The sequence below is a fragment of the Nansenia antarctica genome, assembly GCF_963989245.1.
Source record: "Nansenia antarctica genome assembly, chromosome: 18".
Lineage (NCBI taxonomy): Eukaryota > Metazoa > Chordata > Actinopteri > Argentiniformes > Microstomatidae > Nansenia > Nansenia antarctica.
Window position 1 is genome coordinate 3363098 of NC_137691.1, and position 21659 is coordinate 3384756.

General features: G+C 46.3%; 1 pseudogene across 1 annotated transcript in view; it reads left to right on the top strand.

Annotated features, from left to right (window-relative positions):
* The first annotated feature begins 5875 nt into the window (after window positions 1-5875).
* Window positions 5876-21659, top strand: part of LOC308173470 (sortilin-like) — a 32492-nt pseudogene continuing 16708 nt past the window's right edge. The window contains exon 1 of the transcript in view: window positions 5876-6019. The product of the transcript in view is annotated as a sortilin-like (transcript). The remainder of the gene's footprint in view (window positions 6020-21659) is intronic.

The window sequence follows — 21659 nt, forward strand, 5'->3', positions numbered from 1 at the left end:
AGTTACTGTGTGATTACAAAACAATGTACTATCCTGAAGAGATATCGATCAACAATATTGACTAAAAACATACACGCAGGGGCAGGCTAATCTCTGGTCTCCGTGACAACAGACAATGAAGGAAGTTGACAAAGAAACGGTCCGCCCACTCACCTGCTGCCAGTCTGCCATGAACACAAGCCCGCCGCTGTCGTTGGTCTTCAGGGAGTGGAGAGAGAGTTAGCAGGTTTATCTACGGGAGCTCGGGCAATATACCAAGTTCCTGGTTTCACTCCCGGGAGTGTCGGTTGTTAAACTGTTAAGGTGAGCTTAAAATAAATCTCTTTTCTGAATGTTTGTGAACATGTTGGAATGACATAGGAAGTGACCTGAGTGACCTGTAGAGTCACTTTAGAGTCATTTTAACATTTGTAACCTTCAGTTTTTCCATTTCCTGTCAAGTTTCAGAAAACAGGTGCAGTGATATTATAAGTTACTCTGATTACAGACATGGACTCTTGGGAGTACCTTTTCTGATGCTTATGTTTCAGAGTGGTGAAAGAGAGCTTTTAGCTTGTATCTGAATACCAGAGCTGTTAGCTTGTATCTGACTACCAGAGCTGGGTCAAATGCCTGTTTGCTGTTTGCACTTTGCAAACACAGAGTGAACACAATGTGGTAGGCCCTCAGTTCTTGAGTACTTACTAGACGAAGAATGAGTCATGCGTATGGTATTCATATGGTGTTCTCTGTCAAAAGGGGTGTACAAGCACAGACTTGCGTCTTTTCAATATCACAATCAGTAATTAACGCAGCTAGGATGTTTTTCTTCTATTGTATCCATGTGTATTCTGTTCTATGTTTCACTACAGGATCAACAAGAACACGCTGTGGTCATGGAGAACACATTGCCTCTCTCTGTGGCGAGTTTTCTTTTGGCCATTTCCTTGGCCACAAGTTTGCCAGATGGAATAGTTCACTCGAACGCCACAGATCCCAGCCGTTTTGCCACCACCACGGCGACACCGGCTCCGACACCGGCTCCGACCTCACATCTGACACCCACTGCTACCATGGTAACGTCATCAAATGTCACCATTAATAGTACCGCCTCTACGGCAATTGCTAATAACACAAACAGCACAGGGGGGACAACTCCGTCTCACAACAACACCGTCCAGGACAATTCAACAACGTTCACGAACCCCACAGCACCGACTGAGAGCACAACCATGGCTACCACTACCCAGCTGACCTGGACTCCTACCGCTAAGGCCCCATCCATGTCTAGTACAGGCCCCGGCATCCTCCCCTCCACAGAGCTGACAACTCAAGCAACCAAGACAACCGGGAATCCGAGCGACACGTCATATACCGTTTCCCAACAATCTACTAATAGTTTCCCTCAAACCACCAACACGGCTTCGAGGACATCAACCACAGGCTCCACACACAACAACTCATGGGGTAGGCTAGGCTAAATGCTGTTGTTTCGTAATTACAAGCTGTCCAGATCCCTTTGTTTTTCCACTGCACTGTGTCAACACACTAGGACAAAGGCATGTGAAATCCACTCATTATCTTCTTCTCTCTCCTGAATCATCAAAACAGGTCTGGGACTCAACTCTTCGGAGAAGGCCACGACCGTTTTCTTCAGTGTCGTACTTGGGGTGTTGGTGTTGGGAATAGTCGCGTACACGTTCACTAGATGCAAACAGAAGAGGATCCAACATCAGCCGCTCTACAACTCTGAGGACACAGGTAAGGTGTTCAATATAACCAAGCAATTTTTAAAAATCTAAATACTCCCTTTCACCAAGAGAAATCATGCCTGTTACATGTCTCTGTTACAGTAGAGACAGAAATAAATGTGTTACATTACCAGCTGGAAATCTGAGCTGTAATTTTAACTGAACTTGGACTCAAAATGTTTTCCTTCCAGTGGACAGATTCGTAGCAGAAGACGACACGCTCGTCATCTCCGGGGGACTCTACGACGACTATGAAGTCTATAACCCAACGGTGACCACTACTAGCTTGATGGAGGGTGAAATCAATTCGGATAAACGTGATTCCGACTCCCAGCCCTCACAATTCCGGCTTGAGTTCTTAAATGAGGAGGGAGAGAAGTCGCCAGGTTGCTATGAGGCCCCTTCCTTTCAAACGTTTCAGGCTGTCGACAATGATTCTTAACTGACCATTCGGTTGTTAAATCTGACGTCACGTGTGACGTTTAGCAATTTCCGGGTCCAAATAAAAAAAATCCCTGCACCAGAGTACCAGTGTACTAAAGCAGTAGAATGACAGTTCAATGGTTTTTTAGACTCGGATCTTTCCCGTTTTTCCCATATTGTCAGTGTCTTTGAGCTTCGGAAAAGTGCTATACAAATATAATGAATTATTATTATTATTACTGCGGCATTTCGAAGAGAGCGCCTCAGCCAACGTTGGACCCAGAAACACGTCACGACTTAACAACCGAATTCTTGCCAACTGGTCTACATTGAGTTGTGGCTCTCTTTTAATTTTACTTTACTTTACCAGTTGTATTGTATACTTCTGGTGGGTAGGTTCCTTGACCTTGTTCTGTGGGCTTAATCTAGAGAAATGAACTGTAGAGGTAGAATATACAAGATGGGTATGATGAGTCATTTAACAGTTTTAATTGTTTATTTTTTTACTAATCTTACTATCCTTGTATCTATTTTCAGTTTTTTGTTTGTTTGTTTGTTTTTGTTTTGTTTTGTTTTGTTTTTGTCTTGTGTGTTTGTATGTGCTATCCTACCTTTCTGCCCGATGGATATTATTTTGTTTGTGGTTTCTTTTCTCTTATTGACATGCATTAAGTGTTCCTTGATGTTTATTTGAAGCATAGATATTGACGGGAGTGGAACTATGTACAAGCCTTCTGGGCTTCGTTCCCTCCTTGCACAATCTCTTGTGTGCTAAATAAACTAAACTAAACTAAACACAATTTCCTTTAATGATCAAATCAATATAAATAACAATAAACATGTTATAATAAAATAACAATTACATCATTGAATGTAGCAGAATGTAATGTAGAGGAGGAACAGGACAAGTTAAAAACAATGCTGTTAAAAGTAAGTGCAATACATTTCGTGAGCAAAAAACCTCTCATGTTGAATGGACTCTATTACCTGATACACTGATATACAAAACAGTGAATTTCACAAGCTTACATTTCAAATGTATTTTCATCAACAGCTTTTCTCAACAACATTAAACGTTTTAAGACATGAACTTGTGTGATGAAAGAGTATGTTGAATCTCCAAACATGTAAAACACCATATCCATATCCGTGTAGGAAAACTCACTGGTTACGCAAAGACGTTTTCCCAGTGTCTCTCTTCTTCTTTTTGTCAGAGCCGCTGACAGCTGTCCAACCAGCATCCCTCATGCTTTACATGGCAGCCAGCTTTAACACTAGAACAGCCATGGGTGGGGTCATTTAACACTAGAACAGCCATGGGTGGGGTCATTAACACTAGAACAGCCATGGGTGGCGTCATTTAACACTAGAACAGCCATGGGTGGGGTCATTAACACTAGAACAGCTGTGGGTGGGGTCATTTAACACTAGAACAGCCATGGGTGAGGTCATTAACACCAGAACAGCCATGGGTGGGGTCATTTTTTAATATCTTTACACTCGATAACATTTCAGGACCCTCCTTTCATAACCTTTCCTAGATATGTGCGTTCTACCACCCAGTATCCTTAAATTCTCTAAATCACATCAGGATAAGCTAGTATGAAGCTATTTTGCCGTTTTTCTGTGTAGGAGGCAGGCTAATTTACAAGGCGACCAACTAGTGGTCGTTGTGTGTAAGTATCAGCTTCCCATTGTAAAGACTATGGTCTTATGGAATGGAATGGAATGGAATGGACTTTATTTGTCATTGCTACAGTACAGGTACCAAACAACGAAATTTAGGAGGGGTGGCTCCCCTGGTGTTAGGAAAGGAAAAAGAAAACACATTTTAGAAAAAGCATAGATGCATAAAATCACAAGAAGGTAAGGAGCTGGTTTACATCAATAAAGGCTATGTACACAATCCACTGTACTATACTGCACAGATAGTCAACTAGGGTTGTCATATTGCACAAAAAGTATTTTTTCACATTATTTTAAAGTGTCACAGTTTGCAGGCTTGAAAATGTACATGTTTGTGCCTCAGCACTAGCTGCCATACAATCCGTCCGGACTGTCCTGGGCCCAGAACTTAGGCCTTTTCTGTGTTCAGGGCCTTGACGGCCCTGTGGTAGAAGCAGTCCTTCAGTCTGTTTGTCTTAGCGGCCGGGGTCCTGTACCTCCTGTTCGAGGGCAGCTTGACAAAGTGTACGTGCCCAGGGTGGGTCGGGTCCTTGGAGATCTTGGAGGCCCTCCTGAGACAGCGTGTTTTGTACAGCTCCTCCAGAGAGGGGAGGGGGGCGCCGGTGATCTTCTGTGCTGTTCTCACGACTCTCTGTAGCTCGTTTCTCTCCGCTGTTGTGCAGCTGTGGAACCAGTTGGAGATGCCGAAGGTGAGGATGCTCTCCACTGCGCCGTGGTAGAAGGCCACCAGTATCTCCTGCTTGTTGTGTTGTTTCCTGAGGCATCCTATTATAGGTAAAATAGACACGGCTGTTCTAGTGTTAAGGCACTTCCAGGTGATTTCTGTATGGCAGGGCTCTGAATCTGAAAACATAAGAATAACATAAAGAGAAATGAGGAAGTAAATCAGTAAGAAAGTAATTCATGGCTAACTGTTAAATCATATAGCAAATTACTTAAACTACAAATGAAAAAAAAAAGTAGGCTCTACTAAGATTATGTCATATCATATACTAAACAACAGGGAACTAAATGTTAAATAGTAGAGGAACAACATTTCATTTCGGCAGTGGAGTGGATGACTTTGTGGAGATGTATCACAGGACAACCTGACCTTGTGCTTTTCCATCAAGGCAGGCGACCATATCTGCTATTTTGTGCAGACATTATAAAACAGTGTTGTGAATTACTTTGACCTGTAGAGTTGAGGACGACGGTAATTTAACGGTATTTATTTAACGGTTTTTTTCGCGTTGCAAAGTCGTGACGTTAGAATTACAAGGTTCTATCTCCATTTTTGTCAAAATTTAGTTTTTTACATAATCTGATCCATTAGGTGTTTATTAATGCCTGTGTGGTGTTATTTTAAAAATGTTGACATTTTTTAGTTAGTAATTAATAAAATACAAAGGTTCCATCTCACAAAACATAATGGTATGTAAAAACGTTGACGCTCAATATCTCTGAACTGCCCTAAACGGAGATAGAACCTTACCATTCTAAAAGGAGATAGAACCGTATCATTCTAAACGGAGATAGAACCGTATCATTCTAAACGGAGATAGAACCTTATCATTCTAAACTCACGAAGTTCTGATCTCAACAAGCACGTTTCGTCTTTATTTAAACTCGAACTGCAGTGGGGCATGGCATCCACCAGGGGGCGACCTGACACCACAATAAACCCTACCCCCACGGGGAGGGAGGGGGGGCCCCGCCACCACCAGGGTTTGATTGACACACCTGACCTCCAATGAAAACGTGTTTCAACAATTTTAACCCAATCCACTTTTCCCGTGTAGGCGTGTCGTTTTTGAACGCCCAGACGCATGAGAGCAGAGCCTTGCCTGTCCGCGTCCAGAACACAGACGAGCTGCAAGCTGTTATGATACATGGATTTATCTACGTAAAAATATATAAATTTTGTGAGTATGACGCCGCTTAATCTTAATTGCATCTCAGTTGCTGTCTTATTAATGTCCTGTGTGCAATGCGAGGGCTTCCGAGAGAGAGACAACTTCGGGGGGACACACGCAACATTTCAGAGACCCCCGAGAATGAGAGAGGACCTGGAGAGACCCCCGAGAATGAGAGAAGTCAACAGGCGCAGTGCTGCTCCACCTGAAGGAGGAGATGGGGGTCTCGACTCCTGCACATCTCTATCGGGGTTCCAGTCAACGCTCAAGAATAACACACACCTCGTAAGTAGCCTGTCTATGGTCCAATGGGAAGGAGGGTGGGAGAGAGGGTGGGAGGGAAGGAGGGAGGGGTGGGTGGGTGGGAGGGTGGGAGAGAGAGAGAGAGGGGGGTTTGGAGGGAGGGAGAGAGGGGGAGGGTTGGGTGGGTGGGAGAGAGGGGGGTTTGAGTTGGTTGGGTGGGAGAGTGAGAGGGAGGGTTGGGTGGGAGAGAGGGGGGGTTGGGTGGGTGAGAGAGAGGGGGGTTTGAGTTGGTTGGGTGGGAGAGTGAGAGGGAGGGTTGGGAGATAGGGAGGGTTGGGTGGGAGGGAGTGAGGGAGGGAGAGTGGGAGAGAGGGGGGGTTGGGTTGGTTGGGTGGGAGAGAGGGGGGGTTGGGTGGGTGGGAGAGAGGGGGGGTTGGGTTGGTTGGGTGGGAGAGTGGGAGGGTGGGAGAGAGGGAGGCTTGTGTGGGAGAGAGGGAGGGTTAGGTTGGTTGGGTGAGAGAGAGGGGGGTTTGAGTTGCTTGGGTGGGAGAGTGAGAGGGAGGGTTGGGTGGGAGAGTGGGAGAGTGGGAGGGAGGGTGGGAGAGTGGGAGGGAGGGTGGGAGAGAGGGGGGTTGGGTGGGAGAAAGGGAGGGAGGGAGGGAGGGCTCTATGGTCGGTCCTATGTCACATCACCACCACAGTTTACAGCCATGTAAACAGTTATTTGTCTGCCCTCGAGACAGGCAGATGCCATCTCTCCCAACTTCCCTCCCACTCTCCCACTCTCCCGAGGGTGATGTGGGATACACAATAAGTCATTCAGAGAACCTTATTATCATCACAAGAGTTCAGTCAGACACTGCCGTGAAAGAATAACCCCCGTGGAACCTTTGGATGAGCCAGCTATATATAGTAGAGGGGGCCTGCATGCTGTATCATTCAGTGCTTGCTTGCACATTTCTGTTCGAGCCCAACATTAACACGCACACATTCAACTCACTAATCAAGGGCCTGTGGACGGTGATTGCTTAGAGACAACTGTGTTATTACTGGGCTTGACTGATAATGTGATAACCTTCTGAGTTCCCGGCATTCAGCGTCTTTGAGCCATGGAAAAGCGCTATGTAAATACAATGAATTATTATTATTATTATTATTATTATTATTATTATTATTATTATTATTATTATTACATAGAATGGCAACCGGAAAACACTGGCATACCTAGCACAGGACAAAATACTGTTATGGGGTAACCCCAGGTTGAAATGTTTTTTTGTGTGTGTGTGTGCGTGTTGTGTTTAGGACGGGACAGTACCATCCAAGCCATTATGTGTGTTAGAGGTGATTCATGAGTTAAAAATCAAGGATAAAGCTGTAGATAAGGAACTTTCTGGAACGTTCCGGCTGTACTAAGCATGCAGGATATAACAGTACTTGTTAACCTGCTACTTCAGACTACTGGTGGTCTGAGGAGATCGCTCTGACACTTAGGCAGCCTTCATCACACCTCCTCTTCATCACACCCTCATCTTCATCACACCTCCTCTTCATCACACCCTCCTCTTCATCACACCCTCCTCTTCATCACACCCTCATCTTCATCACACCCTCATCTTCATCACACCTCCTCTTCATCACACCCTCCTCTTCATCACACCCTCCTCTTCATCACACCCTCCTCTTCATCACACCCTCCTCTTCATCAGACCCTCCTCTTCATCACACCTCCTCTTCATCACACCCTCCTCTTCATCACACCCTCCTCTTCATCACACCTCCTCTTCATCACACCTCATCTTCACCACACCTCCTCTTCATCACACCCTCCTCTTCATCACACCTCCTCTTCATCACACCCCCTCTTCATCACACCCTCCTCTTCATCACACCCTCCTCTTCATCACACCCTCCTCTTCATCACACCTCCTCTTCATCACACCCTCCTCTTCATCACACCTCCTCTTCATCACACCCTCCTCTTCATCACACCCTCCTCTTCATCACACCTCCTCTTCATCACATCCTCCTCTTCATCACACCTCCTCTTCATCACACCCTCCTCTTCATCACACCCTCCTCTTCATCACACCCTCCTCTTCATCACACCCTCCTCTTCATCACACCTCCTCTTCATCACACCCTCCTCTTCATCACACCCTCCTCTTCATCACACCCTCCTCTTCATCACACCCTCCTCTTCATCACACCTCCTCTTCATCACACCCTCCTCTTCATCACACCCTCCTCTTCATCACACCTCCTCTTCATCACACCCTCCTCTTCATCACACCCTCCTCTTCATCACACCTCCTCTTCATCACACCCTCCTCTTCATCACACCCTCCTCTTCATCAACCCTCCTCTTCATCACACCCTCCTCTTCATCAACCCTCCTCTTCATCACACCCTCCTCTTCATCACACCTCCTCTTCATCACACCCTCCTCTTCATCACACCTCCTCTTCATCAACCCTCCTCTTCATCCCACCCTCCTCTTCATCACACCCTCCTCTTCATCACACCTCCTCTTCATCACACCCTCCTCTTCATCACACCTCCTCTTCATCACACCCTCCTCTTCATCACACCTCCTCTTCATCACACCCTCCTCTTCATCACACCCTCCTCTTCATCAACCCTCATCTTCATCAAACCCGGCCTTTTGTAGTCACAACGTCCTCACATACAGCTTACAGGCGGCAATCGAGTTGAGGGGGGATGAGGGGGGGATGGCACCCCCCCTGAAATAAAAACAGTCAAAATCATCCCCCTTATAAAACTGCCATCCCCCCTTTCCATCCCTTATGTCATTTTATCAATAGAACGTGGTATTGCTGCTATTTCAACATTTAGTTTTGCGCATATTGAGTAAAACACTGTGGGCGAGGGGGCACGCACACATGCAATGACATTTTTACCACCAAGTCACTGACACTGAAGTCACTGACACTGAAGTCACTGGCGCTGTGGGGATGCTAAAATTGTCCCCATATGATAAAAATCCACCATCCCCCCTGATTTTCTTTTACAACTTGAGTACTGCTTACAGCAGCGGTTCCCAAACTTTTTCAATCAGGCCCCCCTTGGGTAATTGGAAATATTTTCGAGCCCCCCCTAACCCGGTCCCCACCTAGATTGATATAATTAATTGTATAAAGTTGTACAAACATTACATTTTCTCTTCTAATAATAACAAGACACATATATCCAACTATAGTTTTATATTTTATTATGGGTTGAAAAGGAACATAAGTGCTTGGCAAATGATCCTGTGCCACTGAAATATTCAACATATCAACATTAACTAATTTCTACTGCATCACTATTCTTACTCCACACATTCCTATCACAATTACGATCAATGACTTGTGTGTGCTTGCTTTGCCTTGCAAATCTTCTCAAAGCGGGGTTGTTGTTTTGAGACTGCCACTCTCAGTTCATTCTCAATGTTCAACTTCGACCTGTATTTGCTTTTGATAGTAGCAACAGCAGAAAAGCCTATCTCACACAGGTACGATGTTGCAAAAGGCAGCAGTATTCCCACAGCTTTCTGTCCAATGAGAGGGTAGTCCTTCTCCACTCCAATCCAAAACCCAGCCAAAGTCGTGGATGTGAACTGCAGCCTCATGGTTGACTCTGAAGTCATGTCGATGTACTGTTCCTCTTCCGCAGTGCTGAACATGGCAGGTGGTGGTGCAACAAATGGATCTCTAATCTAGTCGTATTTGGCACTGTCATCCACAGAGAAGTATTTCTGGAAGCTTTGTTTCAGGGCTGAGATGTGCTCTCTCATACATGGAACCACTGTGCTCTGCAGCTCATTGGTCTCGATGAATGCCTTCAGATTCCCAAATGAGTCGATGTCCCCCTGTTCAAGTCTCCTGCCCCACATGTCCAGTTTCCGTGTGAAAGATTGTATCCTGTCTGCCAGATGTGGAAGGTGTGTGTTGTTGCCCTGCAACTGTAGATTCAATTCATTGAGCTTCTCAAACATGTCACTTAGGTAGGCCAATTTCATGAGGAAGTCTTCATCATTAAACTTGCTGGCAAGTTCGTTCCCTTCCTCCTCCAAGAAGATTCGGATCTCATCTTTCAGCGATAGCACCCTGGACAGCACCTTTCCGCGAGAGAGCCAACGCGACTCGCTGTGAAATAGCACGGCTGTGTGCTCGGAGCCCATCTCCTCGCACAAAGCGGAAAAAATGCGAGCTTTCAGTGGTCTTGTTTTTATGTAATTGACGGTGGTGATAACATCAGACAAAACGTCATTCAACTCTGGACTCAGCTGCTTTGACGCGAGTGCCTCCCTGTGTATTACGCAGTGAGTCCACACTGCTTTCTGTGCAACGCGCTTGATGAGCGTCTGGAGCCCTCCCCGTTTTCCTGCCATGGCCTGGGCACCGTCGGTGCATATCCCCACACAGTCCTCCCATTTCAGATCGGCTTCACTCAGGTATTTGTCTATGATTTTGAACAGTTCATCAGCTGTTGCTCTGTTTGGGACATAGTTGCAAAATAGCAAATCCTCGCTCAAACCCTCCGCATCAATGTATCTGACATACGCTATTAACAGACAGTCCTCCTTGTTACTATCTGTGGCCAGGGGAGCCCCTAGACTTTTGGGGGCCCTAAGCAAACAACATTATGGAGGCCCCTGGTAAGGGTCTTAGGCGGGTGACGATGTGGACATTTTAAAATGTATTTATTTCCCTGACACTAAAATATAATACGGTTTTACGAAGTTCGCGCATATGCGCGCGCTCGTGTGTGTGTAAGTAAAAAAACAGTCTGAAACAAAGGAATTCATTATAAATGTCATAATGTATTAATTAACAGTCACACACACGTCCGAGTATTTGATCAACAAAGGAGCCATGTGTAGTAACATCAAATTGGAGCAATATAAATAATGAAATATCAACTCACAATGGTGCTTATTAGAACTCTTAACACACTTACATTCTGAAACTGCTGGTGTTTTCACATTCTGAAACAGCAACATTAATATGTAATATCAAACAGAGCAAGAACAACAAATAAATAAAGAAATTAATCAAAAAAATTAATAAACAAGTATATTCTGAAACCGCTGGTGTTCTTATTTACATTTTACATGACTCCACTGGGTCTGTCTGCCTGCCTGCTTGTCTGTCTGTCTGTCTGCCTGCCTAAGACATCTTACTTATTTTGCACTCTGCATCTTATTTACATTTTTGCACTCTGCAGCTTCTTACTTATTTTGCACTCTGCATCTCCTTGCTTATTTTGCACTCTACTTATGTTTGCTGTTTGCTATTTGCTGAACCCTACTCTGAACCTGCTCTATACTCTGAACCCTGACATACAGTAACCTTTTAGAATCGCTGCTTTCGTGCCTTGGCTGCAGCAAATGCTGCCACCAGATCTTCCAGGTCCAAAGATCTTCTAACCTCCTGTTCTATCAAGATTTGTGCCAGCCCTGAAAGCCTTTCCTGGCTCATGGTGGACCTCAGGTAAGTCTTTATAAGCTTCAGGCTCGAGAAGCTTCTCTCGCCAGATGCGACAGTGACCGGAAGTGTTAACAGGAGCCGCAGGGCAATACTGAGATTCCCATAGAGATCTAGAAGTTCCTCCTTGTATATGTAGTCCAACATCTGTCTTGGAGAGACACACACATCATCAGGGAATGTGTGGATAGCAGCCCTGACCTCCATCACCATCTCCTCTCCATCGATGTCATCCATAGTTTTTTCAAGATTTAGGCACTGCTTCTGAAGCCTTCCAGACGTATTTGCCTTTGTCATTTCCTCTTTGGAGAACATAAAACCATACAGGCTGTAAATATCCTCCATCTATGAGAACCTGCTAGTGATACTGGTGAGGGCGGCGTCCACCATTGGAAGAAAAAACTCCCGATTGAAGAGGTCATCTGGTGTAGACAATGTTTGTTCTCTGCCCTCATATAGAAACTGCCTTTTTGTTCTTTTTGTTCTCTTTTCAGGAAGCCTCATGTCAATCTCTAGAATCTCAGCAATTTCTCTTGCTTCTGCCTGGCAGGAAGCAAGCCCACGGTCCCTGAAGTCTGTAAGGTAGTTCTTGACTCCTCCAAGTTCCGTTCTCAGCGTTTGGATGGAAACTGTGGGGCTTTGTAATATTTTGCTAGCATGATTGATCTGGTATAAGACATTGTACCAGACCACCATGCATAGCAGAAACTGCCAGGTCATCAGCTCACCCCGTATGCCCCCGGCTGAGGACATTGTCTCGGAGTCCTTCTTTTCTACAGCAAATTCCTTCAGTGCAGACAGTGCTTGTACCATCTCTGGCATCTGGTACCTCAGAGCCTTCACACTCTGGATCCTTGCCTCCCATCTTGTCACTGATAAAGGTTTCAGAGTGAGGTCCTTGACATGTTGTTGCAGGATTGCCCAGCGTGACACAGATGAACTAAAAAGGGTGTACAGTCTCTGCAAAATACCAAAGAGGGACATAGACAGCACAGAGGATTTTGCTGCATCTGCTACTACGAGATTCAGAGTGTGACTGCTGCAGGGAACACATGATGCCTTGTTGTTCACCTGCAGTAATCTTGCCTGAACCCCCTGTTTGTGGCCCATCATGTTGCTCCCATTGTCGTAGGATTGGCCACGACAGTCTGCAATATTTAGGTTGTGCTTTTTCAGCTTTTCCAGAAGCATCTCAAACAGGCCTTTTCCAGTTGTGTCTTGTGCAGCAAGAAAGCCAATGAAGTGTTCACTGACAGAGGCACCAATGGATGTTTCACAGTTGACAATTCGCAGAACAATAGTGAGTTGTTCTGTGTGACTTATATCAGGAGTGCAATCCATTATGACAGCGTAGTATTTGGCCTTGGTTACCCTTCTGATTATCTCCTCAACTACTTTGTCTCCGACCAATTCAATAATCTCGTTTTGGATATTACTGCTGAGGTAATGCACTGTGGTTTCCTGGTTCTGGATTCTTCGCACATGTTCACTCAGGACTGGATCGAATTTTGCCATTAATTCAATCTGTGCTAAAAAGTTTCCATTATGTCTGTCAAACAAGACTTTAGTATGGCCCCTTAGAGCTTGGTTTCTTTCGGCTAGATGGCATATGATGGCAATGACTCTTCTTATGACACCCTTCCAGTGCTCCACCTCATGCTTCATCAAATCTTGTTGGGTTTGATCGATCGCTGTCCTGCTTTCTAATCTCTTTTGCAAATCATGCCAGCATCTCATGTTGTCTGCATGTGGCTTTGAGAACTCATGCTCTTTAAGCCGAGACCCTAAATTCCTCCAGTTCCTGAACCCTTCTTTGCTGATTGCATTTTCCCGGTTTCCAAATAGAGTACATGCAAAGCAGAAGACAGCATCTGCTTTTATAGAGTAGAGTAGCCATGACCTTTTAATTTTTTCCCCATTTTTAATTTTTCTATTGTAGTGATCAATTGTGAATCTACGTGGAATCGTATCTGTATTTTTTGGAAACTCTAAGTCAGTAACCTGGACAGGCCCTTTTCTGACAAGAAACAAACATGCTGCATCTGGTATTTTACCAGTAGGCCATTCTGCAGGGTCATCAGATATTGTCAATGTCTCGATTATATCTGAACTCTTGGTCGGGCTGCTGCTGGCACTAGGGGGTAGGGTGTCCTTGTCGTGGTGATTATCCTCTTCCACTAGAGAGAGAATAACAGTGTTCACTTGTCTCAATTGGCCACTGGGCAAGACTATCTAATATTATGAAAGGGCTTGGAGTAGGCCTACCTTCTGTAGGAGTGATGGCATGATGGAGAGGCAGCAGGGTGCCATGCTCATGTGCTGAATCCTCTCCCTCGTCATGAACGACATGTGGTTGTGTGGATGTTGATGGAACTACTGCAAGAAAAATAATACATACTGCATGAAAGAGAGCGAGAGAGAGAGAGAGCGAGAGCGAGAGAGGTAAATAAAGGGGCCTGTAAGCATAGGATACATTGAACTTACAGTCAGTATCAGAAGTGGTACCTGGAGATGGTTCCGATGGCTTCAAAAATTTCAACAATGCTCCTAAGGCCAAAATGGAAAACACATTACATGGCAAGAATGTGAAAAAAACGAACTGCATGGCTTGCAATGTGAAGCTAAGCTAACATACTACACTGTCACATTAGCTAGCCTTTTTTAAAAAGGCTTTAATATAGGCTACATGATGTATTAACTATTTGTATTTTGTACCCAGCTGTCAACTAAATACGTAACAAATAAATAGTTAACTTTAAAAATGTTACTTGCTAGCTAACGTTAGCTAGCTAAACTCAGTGAGCTAACTTGGCTGGATCATTGGAAGTGGAAACGTCTGGCACCGCGAGACTAGCCAGCTATCAAAAAACTACAATACAAACGTTTGCTAGTTAGGTATTTAATCGTGGTGTATTTATTTATCATAATTATATCCACTTACCACTATCCTGGTGTCGTTTTTCATTGTCTTCTCGTTTCTTTTTTCTTTTTTGGTGACCAGAAATGTGTGACCGCTTCATGATTGCTGGCTGCTGACAGGTGTGAGGAGAAGGGGGCGGGGCTAGAAGTCAATTTCAAGCTAGAAGGGGGCGGGGCCCCACTAGGGGGGTTTTGGGGCAGCGGTGTGGATACTGCCAATAGTGGATGGATGTCCGTGGTGTTATAGATCATATAATAACGCCGTAATTGCAGGGAATACTTTACCAAACTAGCTATTTCACAATGAAAAGTAGTTAAACTCTTAACTACCCTCATATTGTTTGTTTAGCTTGTCAAACTAAAACTGTCCTTGGATGAATGTATGCGCAGCGCGAGCGCAGCGCAGCGCGAGCAGACTCAGAGCGACTGAACGCTGAATGCCAAAAAAAAAGCAGTTTGACAAAAAGGCCCTTTTTGTTTGGTGGCCCCAAGCAATTGCCTTGGTTGCCTCTATGGACGGGGCGCCTCTGTCTGTGGCCTCGTCTACCTGGAGCGCAAAGCGTTGGTCTTTTATTTTCTCAACAAGCTGCTCTTTCATGTCTTCTGAGATGTCATTGATGCGTCTCGCAATAGTGTTGTTTGACAGGGGGATAGCTTTGAGTTTTTGGGCTGTTGCCTCGTCTATCATATGTGAAACCATATCTATCGCAGCAGGGAGTATTAACTCCTCAGCGATGGTGTGTGGTTTTTTAGACTGGGCGATACGATATGCCACTTTGTAGGAGGCAAGTTGAGCATTAGACGTAACAGATGCTGTTTTAACGAAACGGCTCTGCTGACCACGGTATTCTTGGAGTTTTCTCTTGAAGAAATCGAGGGGCTTCTTCACATCAGTCGGTGTGTGGTCTCCAAGTGACGTTTCAACTTGCTAGGCTTCATGCTATCTGCCGCTAAAGTTTTGAGACAGAGGACACACAGTGGTCGTTCCTCCGCACCGACCACATTAGACGTGAAGCCCAGGGAGAGGTATGTATCGTCATACTTTCTTGACTTTGGCTTTGGGACGTTTGTCATGGGCTCCTTCGCTTTTCGTTTAGCTTCTGGCTCTTTCATAAACTTATCCATTGTTGTTGTTGCTGCTAGATAGCTGGAATGATGGGGAGGGAGAGCGTGCGTCAATGACGTGAATGGAGCCCCCCTGGGCTCGCGCCCCCTCGCTGCCTCTTTGTTACAGTTTATGGCCTGCGCTCCATTCAGGTTCTCATTTTTATTATAAAATCGTCCAACGCCCACAACACCCCTGATGGTAACCTTAAGCAAGCAGTGTTTGTTTACAGCTCTTGTGTGTGCATTTTTTTCCCCTCCCATATTATTTCAGCGCCCCCCCTGCAGTACCCCCACTAGGGGGCGCGCCCCACAGTTTGGGAAACACTGGCTTACAGGGACTCTCAATGCCAATATGCTTAATCATTCTCTCAGAACCCTCTCCCCATCCCATCCACAGATAATAGTGGGTAGTGGTGGTCTAGTGAATAGTGAGTTGGACTTGTGATCGGAAGTTTGTGAGTTCAAATCCCGCCTGAAACCACACCACTACTAGTGTGCCCTTGAGTAAGGCACTTAGCCCTCAGTTACTCCAGGGGGAATGTCCCTGTAATTAGGGTTAGGGTTAGGGTTAGGGTTGGATTAAAAGCGTCTGCTAAATGGCAAAATTATAAAATTATAAATTAAATTATATTTAATTAGATAAATGTGACCCTCCTTTAACCTGCCTAACCTAACCTACCCCTTTTTGGGAAAGCAGCAGTAACTTGGTTTGGCCTCCGTTCCCCCGGCCCGCAGTGAAACAGGAAGTGTTTTGTAGAAACGGCACAGCCAGTTCAGCCCTGGTGTTTTATGGTGGGCCGATGGTGTAACAGCCAGTGGAATGTTCTAGACTCGAGCTCTGTGAAATGCAAGCTTGGACCGAGGTCCTGGAATTCCCCTGGACAGTGTCTCTGTTTGGCTGCGTTTCGTAAAAAAAATCGCTCTGAGAGCGCCGGAGCGCACGCTGGGTGCAACGCCATGAAGGGACGCGAGTCATTTGATTGGAGAGGATTGGAGAGGCGTTCCCTCTCGGCGTGAGTGCTGATCAGATTTCCAGAGGGAATTTACGAACGCAGCCCTTGCGGTGTCTGTTAATGAGGGGGGTAGAGTTGACTTGGAACACCTGGCGTTGTTGTTGTTGTTTTTTTTGTGTGTGTCCTATTCTCTCCAAGCTGTGCTCCCTCGTAAACATTCCCCACATTCCCCCCCCCGGGCCTCCAGCGAGTGTCATTCAGTCAGCCACCACAAGGGGCAGTAATCTCTGGATGTCTGTGGCGCGAGGACACAGGAACGCCCTCTTGTCAGTGGTTCTTCAACTGTTCCCATGCCGTGTGACTGACCCATCTACCACTGCGGCTGTGATTCAAGACACTGAACCCCCAAAATTGCCCCCCAGTGAGCGGGCCGGTGCCTTGCATGGTAGCTTGCCGCCATTGGTGTGTGAATGTGTGTGTGAATGGGAGAATGAGAGGCCGTTGTAAAGCGCTTTGGAATAAAGGCGCTATGTAAGTCAGTCCATTCACCACAGAGGACTGGTCAGAGACATTGGGGTTCTCTTTCTGTCTCTCTGTCCAGGAGTGTGTTGTTTGTTTACCTCTGAAATATCCAGGACTGGAACACCCAAGAATCCAGGGGGGTATTCCATCAATGTCTCTAAAGGAAAATCCAGGCTTATTTCCCGATAACTCTTGCAATATTAATCACAATAAGCCTGGATTTTAAAAATAAATCTTGCGAGATTTATCGTAAGCTTTAAGCCTGGATTTTCCTTTAGCGAAATTGACGGAATACCCCCCAGAGAACAACAACAACAACAACAACAACAACAACAACAACAACAACACAGTAGTCTACCTAGTCTCCTTCTCCCCTCACCTCATTCCTGCTCACTTGGACCGTGCAGAGAAGCCTCTCCAAATTACCTTTTTTATTTTATAGGCTGGCAGCAATAACATTCCCCTCCTCTCCTCCCTCCCTCCCTCCCTACCTCCTCTCCTCCCTCTCTCCCTCCCCCTCTTCCTCTCTCCCTCCCTCGCTCCCTCATCTCCTCTCCTCCCTCCCTCCCTCACCGTGTCTCCTCTCCCTCACTCCCTCCTCTCCCTCCCTCCCTCCTCTCCCTCCCTCCTCTCCCTCCCTCCCTCCCTCCCTCCCTCCTCTCTGGCCAGAATGTACAGAGAAAACTTGTTGTGTTCTCTGTGTTCTCTGTGTTCTCTGTGTTCTCTGTGTCCTCTGTGTCCTCTGTGTTCTCTGTGTTCTCTGTGTTCTCTGTGTTCTCTGTGTTCTCTGTGTCCTCTGTGTTCTCTGTGTTCTCTGTGTTCTGTTCTCTGTGTCCTCTGTGTTCTCTGTGCTCTCTGTGTTCTCTGTGTTCTCTGTGCTCTCTGTGTTCTCTGTGTTCTCTGTGTTCTCTCTGTTCTCTGTGTTCTCTGTGTTCTCTGTGCTCTCTGTGTTCTCTGTGTTCTCTGTGTTCTCTGTGTTCTCTGTGTTCTCTGTGTTCTGTTCTCTGTGTTCTCTGTGTTCTCTCTGTTCTCTGTGTTCTCTGTGTTCTCTGTGCTCTCTGTGTCCTCTGTGTTCTCTGTGCTCTCTGTGTTCTGTTCTCTGTGTCCTCTGTGTTCTCTGTGCTCTCTGTGTTCTCTGTGTTCTCTGTGCTCTCTGTGTTCTCTGTGTTCTCTGTGTTCTCTCTGTTCTCTGTGTTCTCTGTGTTCTCTGTGCTCTCTGTGTTCTCTGTGTTCTCTGTGTTCTCTGTGTTCTCTGTGTTCTCTGTGTTCTGTTCTCTGTGTCCTCTGTGTTCTCTGTGTTCTCTGTGTTCTCTGTGTTCTCTGTGTTCTCTGTGTTCTCTGTGTTCTGTTCTCTGTGTCCTCTGTGTTCTCTGTGTTCTCTGTGTTCTCTGTGTTCTCTGTGTTCTCTGTGTTCTGTTCTCTGTGTCCTCTGTGTTCTCTGTGTTCTCTGTGTTCTCTGTGTTCTCTGTGTTCTCTGTGTTCTCAGCCAGCAGCAGAGAACCAAGAAAAGCAGCCGACTGATGTTCCACATGGTGTTTGTGTGTCCAGGAGAGGGGGAGGGAGGGAGGGAGGGAGGGAGCAGAGGAGGGTTGGGTGGGTGGGAGAGAGGGGGAGAAGGATGGCGGGAGGGAGGGAGGGAGGGAGGGAGGGTGGGTGGATGAGAGAGAGAGGGTTGGGTGGGAGGGAGGGAGGGAGAGAGGGAGGAAGGGAGGGTGGGTGAGAGAGAGAGGGAGGGAGGGAGAGAGGGAGGAAGAGAGACTTAAGGAGAGAGGGATGGAAAGTGGGAGTTGGTGGGGAGAGAGGGAATGAGACAGAAAGAGAGAAGAAGGGGGGAAAGAGAGCTTCAGGGTTGGCTAACGTTTTTGTTTTCCATGACATCTTGTCCTCAGTCGGTGGAGGGGGTGGTGGGGTAATGGGCCTGTGTCGAGACCTGGGGGGGTATTCCATCAACGTCGCGAAAGGAAAATCCAGGCTTATTTTGATAAATTTCGCTCTTTCGACTTGTAAAAGAAACAAGGTTGGATTTTCCTTAAGTGACGTTGCTGGAACACCCCCCAGATCCACCCCCCCCCCCCCCCCACAGCTGACTGAACCTCCCTCCTCCTTACCCCCCTCCCCAACCCTGTCCTTACCCCCCTCCCACCCCTATCCATACCCCCCTCCCTCCCCCAGCCCTATCCTTACCCCTCCCCCCCTCCCTCCCTCCCCCAGCCCTGTACTTCAGCCCACCATACCCCTGCCTCCCCCAGCCCTGTACTCCCCCCAGTCCTCTGTACCCCCCCCACCCCCCAGCCCTGCCCCTCCCCTCCCCCAGCCTCATGGCATGTACACAGCTCCATCTCAGAGATCACACGCCCGCCCCCCCCGCGCGGCCTTGACCTCGTCTGAAGAGTTATTTGTGTCAATATTGACGTAGCAGCCAGGTTCATACGCAGAGCTGCCTGGAGAGAAGGACCTCACTGTGTTCCTCTGTGTGATCTCTCATACCCACACTGCTCTCCTGTGTGTGTGTGTGTGTGTGCGTGTGTGTGTGTGTGTGTGTGTGTGTGTGTGCGTGTGCGTGTGTGTGTGCGTGTGCGTGTGCGTGCGTGCGTGCGTGCGTGCATGCGTGTGTGTCTGTGTGTGTGTGTTAGAGAGCGAAGGGTGGGGCCGACTCCCTTTTCTCTGTGTGTGTGTGTTTTAGATTAGATTAGATTCAACTTATTGCTAATTGTCATTGCAAATACCAGACAACGAAATGCAGTTTAGCATCCAACCAGAAGTGCAAATAGTGATATAGAACATGATATAAAACATGATAGTGATAGTGATAGGTACAGTATGGCAAGTACGGTAGTTTAGAGGTATTTTCAGTTATGAGCTATGTACAGTTATGGTAGCTATGTACAGTTATGGTAGCTATGTACAGTTAAGGTAACTATGTACAGTTAAGGTAGATATGTACAGTTAAGGTAGCTATGTACAGTTATGGTAGCTATGTACAGTTAAGGTAACTATGTACAGTTAAGGTATCTATGTACAGTTAAGGTAGATATGTACAGTTAAGGTAACTATGGACAGTTATGGTAGCTATGTACAGTTAAGGTAACTATGTACAGTTAAGGTAGATATGTACAGTTATGGTAGATATGTACAGTTAAGGTAACTATGTACAGTTAAGGTAACTATGTACAGTTAAGGTAACTATGTACAGTTAAGGTAGATATGTACAGTTAAGGTAACTATGTACAGTTAAGGTAGATATGTCAGAACGGTATGTATAAATAGAGGCTATATCAAAAAGAGGTAGTGCAGTGTGCAAAAATATGGTATATGCTAGGGGTGCAACTGTTCTCGGTTTTATATTGAACCATACGGTTCTCCACCCACGGTTCTATACGCACTAGTGAATGACGGTTTTTCGGTTTATCCTGCGTTTCGTTGAAAGTCAGAGGTGGAGTTGGTCTGGAACGCCAGTTGCTTCTTGTTCAAATGTTTGTTCATGGCGAGCGGAGTTGAGAACATGGCAACAGTTTGAGGAAGCCCCGGATTGCTACAAATCTGCGTTGTGGGGTCATTCAATCTGGTTTTGGCATTGAATACAATGATGAGGGAACGGAAACAGTGAACAGAAACGTTACTGCAAGCATTGCTTCACGCGTGTTGTATATGCGCATATAGGCTACCAGCTGTGATGGCTAAAGTGCACTTTTACTTGTATTTCTTCCTCTCCTATACCAGTAGTCAAGGCTAAGAGCCACTTTTACATTTGAAAGTGTTTTTTAAATGTATTTATATATTTTTAAAAATATTATACAATATACCAGTCATATTCTGGAATGTGTCTGAATGTTAAAGTTCCATAAGTATAAGCAAAATAAAGTAAAGTAACAGTTTGTAAATAAATAAGTAGCATTTGTTTTCTGGGGTTATGCACCCCTAGTAGGCTATGTGCAAAGGTAGTGTTTGTAAACAGCAGTAGGGACCAGGGTAATACAGCGTTCACATTTACCAGGGGTGTGTGCAACCAGCAGTAGTGCAACCAGCAGTAGTGCAAAGGCTAAATTGGATTGTCCACAGTGGCCGGGGGGGACGGGGGACGGGGGTCACTACCCTACCTAACACTAGGTTGCTGTTCTAGCCTTTCGCTAACCTTTCTCTTCTTCCTCCTCCTTCTCACACCCCTGTCCTTCTCTCTTCCTTCTCTTCCTTCACTTACTTTCCCCCTCTTCCCCCCCTCCCCGCCTGAGTTGAAAAAACATCGACCTCACTGAGGCAGAACCACCCCCCCCCCCCCCCCCTCGCGTCTCGTCTAGTTCCTGTCAGACCAAGGCTGACCTTACTCACTGTCAACCTTGCCGCTTCCTTGGGGTTTGAAGGGGGTGGGGGGAGGGGGTGGAGGATATCGTCTGACCAGGGCTCAGAGGAACAGACGTGGGAAAACACTCCTCAGGGGTTCAGACTTGACACAGGTGTGCCAGCGAAGGCCTGTCTCCTCACCCCTTCCCCCCCCCCCCCCCCCCCTCAAGGGTCAGGGTCGGGGGTCAGGGGTTATTTTCAGGGCAGTCTGTCGTGTCCTGGTAGGGTCACAATCGCTATCATGATGGAAAAACACACTCAGACTCCTAAGTACAGATACCAGTAGGCTCCAGATCAGCTTCTTTCACAGAGCTGTCAGTCTGATAAACTGACAAACCCCCCCCCCCCCCCCCG